Here is a 4730-nt window from a genome sequence, read left to right on the forward strand (position 1 = left end):
TATGACCCCAGCTGACTTCCTGCCCTTTGGGCAGGGGGCTGGACTCGATGATCTCCCGAGGTCCCTTCCAGCCCTGATGTCTATGAAATCACTCCCCTGTTCTGCAGGCTTTGGGTGTTGCCCTTTAAGCAATTAAGGTTAGTTAACCTAAAGTAACCCCCAAGCCTCAGGTCTTCAGACTAGCTTTCTCTAGTCTACCAGTTCTAATCCCGGTCCTGGTAACTTTCACTCCCTACACTTCTCTTTCTTACCTTAACTTTTCCCCAGGTATCCCAAGTACACCAAGCACATACATACATACACATCCCAACACCCAAGTTAGGTACTCACCTGTGTATATGAATTAGTGATCCGTGTATGTGTATTGGGTGTGCAGGTATTTATAATTGATTCTGGTCTAATTTCTTTTGGTCTGTATAGTGTGTGTAGGTGCTTGACTTGGTGATAGGCAAGCATTTGCCTAGGCTGGTAATTTTGAATGTGTTTGTACCTGGATTGGTAGTGTGCCTGGGCTGGATTGGTAGCGTGCGTGTGCATGCCTGGTGGGGGTGCATGCATTTAGAGTGTGCATATGCGCCTAGCGTGTGTGTATGCACCTAATTGATTTTTGTGTGTGCATGTACAATTGTACACCATGCTGTCTTGTCTAACAGTGCAATATTGAGATCCTGAGGGTTGGCCTGGCCCTACAGGGCAGCACTCCCGTCAGGTACTTTGAGGATTTGGGTCGTATGTACACACCACATTTTACTCTTGAGAGGAATAAGTGTAGACAGTGTAACTTCATATTGACCAGGAGCTCAACAGGGAATTCTGTGGGGTCTGATTCTGGGGGGTATTCCTACATTGTAACCTTGGGTATTAAAAGCTGGTTTTAGTAAAATAAGTGACTGCCTTTTTAACTGGAATGTATGGGCAAACTCAGTTGATTTCAGTGATATTACATTGCTGTATAAAGATGCTAGGAGTACTCAGTTGATATTCAGAATAAACTAAAGCACAGTATCCATTTGCCTTGCTCCTGGATAAATGGAGGACAAGTGGTGTCAGGGACGTTGATCAGGCAGACCAGCCTGGGCCAAGTACCTCAGCAATACACCTGTAGCAAGCCTCAACTAACCAACTCTGCCCCAGTTTAGGAACAGTGAGCATCAGTCCCAAGACACTAGATCCCAAGCCAACACCAGGGGCAAGAAACCAAACCTCAACCCTCTACCAGGCGAGCCAGAGACTCTAGACCAGTGGTTCTCAAACTGTGAGTTGTGATGCCAAATGGGGTCATGAGGCTGGAAGGCTGTGGGTTGGGATGGCCCATGCTGAAGAAATGGGGTCATGCTGAGGAAATGGGGCCATAAATAGGGTCATGCTGAGGAAAAGTTTGGGAAGTGCTGCTCTAGACCCTGACACTTGAGAGACATGACAAGCTAGACAACATGTTGGAAATAAGCCCCCATGGCTAAATGTCCTGGATGGGTGTAATACACCTATGAGGGGCCTAAAATTCATCCACATCCATCATGTTTTTGTTCCTGTCCATTCATGATCCAGGGGCTGGTTGCTACATAGTGTAAGGCTATCTCCTTTCTTCCCCAAGGTCAAGTACCATTTTTCCTCATTGCTTTTGGAGGCAAGCTGATCAGCTGAGGTAGTTTCCCTCTCATATTTCCTTATGTTTGGGGCATTGGACTAGAAAGTAGTTCCCTTTCAGACTCTCCTCTGCTGCACTATCTATGCAGCTGCTCCTGTGACTCGTTTCATACTGCTGCATTGACAGGTGCAGATTCCCCAAAACTTGGATATCTGTGGATGTAAGTATAAATAATGATATCCAGATTTAATATATTGCATCATTTGCATCTACTCCTGGAGTTCCAGCTTTAACTGATACATAGAGATGTCCATTGATATTTGTTCCAAGAACCTGAGAGTGCTTTAGGGACAGGTATTAGTGGGAGATGACAACTTGTAGATAAAATAACTTGCAGCTAAAAATAAGTCTACCTCTAGCTCTTTTATAGTCAATAGGCACATATAGTATTGAGTAATTATATGAGATGCTTACATGAAAATGTAACATGAAATATTCCTGGGTTGCTTAAGGGAATGGCCACTATAGGAAATTTAGCATCAGTAAATGGTGACCAAACTAGGTATGTGGGCAGATTTCAAATAGTTTGTGGGGAAATTATCTGCCGTTGATGCTTTTTTTTTTTTTTTCCTTTTCTAAAAAGATAAAGAAGAAAGATGGCTTGCACTTCAGAGTTCAGCCACTAGTCCCTAGCCCACGGTCTGTTCCCTTGTACCCTTCATATGTCTTTATTTGTCCTAACCATGGGGGCTATTTACTATTTACTGGATCCTGAAGAAAAATTTTTGTGGATGTGTTTTCCAAATCTTTATCAAAGTCCCTTCTGCTGTGATGCACCCCTTCTTAGCATTTTGCTGGTGGGTAATCCACAATATGTGTGCCACAAGTGGCATGGACAGCTTTTGTGAGTGGCATGTAGCAGACTGGGGAGGGAACAAGGAACACAGCAGCAGGTAGGACAAGAAGCAAAGGGCAGAGAGCAGAAAGCAGAGCAACAGATAAGGAAGGGGATCAGAGTGGCACTCGGGGAGGGTTTGGGGCTTGCCTTGTGGCACACTTGCCAAAAAGATTGTCCCCCACTGTTGTAGTGAATGAGAATGTTAGGAATATTCCTGAAAAGAGCAATTATAATTAAGCATTGGAAAATACATGGAAAAAGTATATGCTGCAACAGATGCAAAATCTTAGTCCTAAACACAAGTTTTGTCTGTCTGCAATAACTTTCTCTCCTCCACTGGGAATAAGAGCAGCCTTGTAAGACCACAAGAAAACAATTTTCTTCAATTCCCTTCTTCCCCTGAGTTTCCCGTTGCAGTGTGTCTTTAAAATCTGGGAATAAATAAACCAGCTTTGGAGAGCTGCTTGTGTCTTATATTGGCTTCGGAGTATCAATGTCAACCCACCTACAGATTTCTTTGGAGAGACCATCCTGTCCATCTTCTCCAGGAGTTGCAAGGATGCCTTTGAATACAGCAGCCAATTGTTCTCCAGTAAAATTGTGTGACTTTCTGAACCCAGAGCAGTTGCTTGTAAAGTGATATAGAATATTCTACAGCAGCAGGGCAGCACTTCGAAATGCTGTTACTATTTATATGATCTTTAGACATTTTCTGTTACTTTGAGTCCTGCTGTTTTGTTTTATAGCTGTTATAAATAATTGCTAGGCTGTCTGGAGGCTTCCAAGGTTATCTCCCTTTCCCAAGGCCAAGCAACTCATCACCTCTGAATGGGAGTGCCCCATGGTGGGGCTTTTGCTATGCAGGCAGGGATGGCAGACCACACCAATTAATGAGTAGGAGCTCATTCCCTTGTAGAAGTCCGTCAGAAACCATGATGTGTTGGGTCATCTAATCACATCCCACCCAGCAGTAGTGCAGGACTATTTTTCATAGGTTATTTTCCTTGATTGTGACTCAGGGAAGATCCTTTTCTCCTCCTTCCCCTTTGCAAAGAGACAAAGATGGGACAGTCTTTCCCTGTCCCTCTGAGCTCATCCTGTAGTGAAGGTCACCTTCACATCCTGCTAATATCCCCAGGGACTAGTCCAGGAAAGGACAACAGGTTTCCCTCACTTTATGTGGGTTCTGTATGTGCAAATTCACTCTTATGCCCTTTTTTATACCAAAAAATTATTATATGCAAGGTAAATTCACTCTTATGCGATTGGTGTGGTGGAAGCCTGCAGTCAGCTGCTTTGTGTGGTGCGTTGTGGGAATGATGTGCACCAAAATACAGTCTCCTGTGTGGATCTGTGCTCATCACTCGTTGTCTGCGAGACATGTTTCTGTAGTTGCTATCCCCATTACAGTGACATTCACCACCACCCTGTGTTGTGTGTACTGTCTGCTATTGATGAGTACCAAAACTGTCCTGTAAAAGTGGTAGAAATGGGTCTGGGGGGCGGTACAGTGGAGGTCTTGGAACATATCTCTGTGTGTTACATTGTAAAGTGGGTTCTCCCTTTGTGAATTCGACTTGCACACTGGTTTCCAGGAATGCATGTATAGCATATAAAGAGGAAAACCTGTAATCTGATTCCAGGTCCTAAATACAGATCTGCCAGCTCTCTAGGTTTCTCCCCTCTGTGGGCTTTCAGATGCTTCCTTGGGTCTTAGAGAGAACCTGTCTGTCCGTGAGGTTATGTGATAAGTTCAATGTACCCTTTAGAGGGGAATAGAGAAGTGGGATGGAAAACCAGCAACTGCTGTATCAGGCCAAAGAAAGATGTTACAGGGTGGACGAGGTACACAGAGATTCTTCTGAGTGATGGAGAAAGGGCAGTTTTTGGCAGCTGTGAGCAGCAGAAGGGTGAGAGCTGTAAGGCAGTGCTTCCCTAACTCTTCCTCAGCATGACCCACCCCATTTTTGACCCAATTTCCTCAGCATGAACTCTCACTCCCAACCTGCAGCCCCCCACCCCAGCTGACCCTCACTTCTGACCCACAGCCTCCTGGCCCTGCCAGTGACCCTTACTCCTGACCTGCAGCACCCTCCAGCTGCACCTGAGCCCTGGCTGCCACCCAAGTGGAGCATGGAGCCTGGTGATGGGGATGGTCAAAGTGAAGCCTGTGGGGTAGGGGAGGATACGGGCTACCTGCTGTGGTGTCTGGCTCCCTGCCCTGCTGCCCTCTACCCAGGGGCT

The sequence above is a fragment of the Crocodylus porosus genome, unplaced genomic scaffold (assembly GCF_001723895.1).
Source record: "Crocodylus porosus isolate Cpor-Errol unplaced genomic scaffold, CroPor_comp1, whole genome shotgun sequence".
NCBI lineage: Eukaryota > Metazoa > Chordata > Crocodylia > Crocodylidae > Crocodylus > Crocodylus porosus.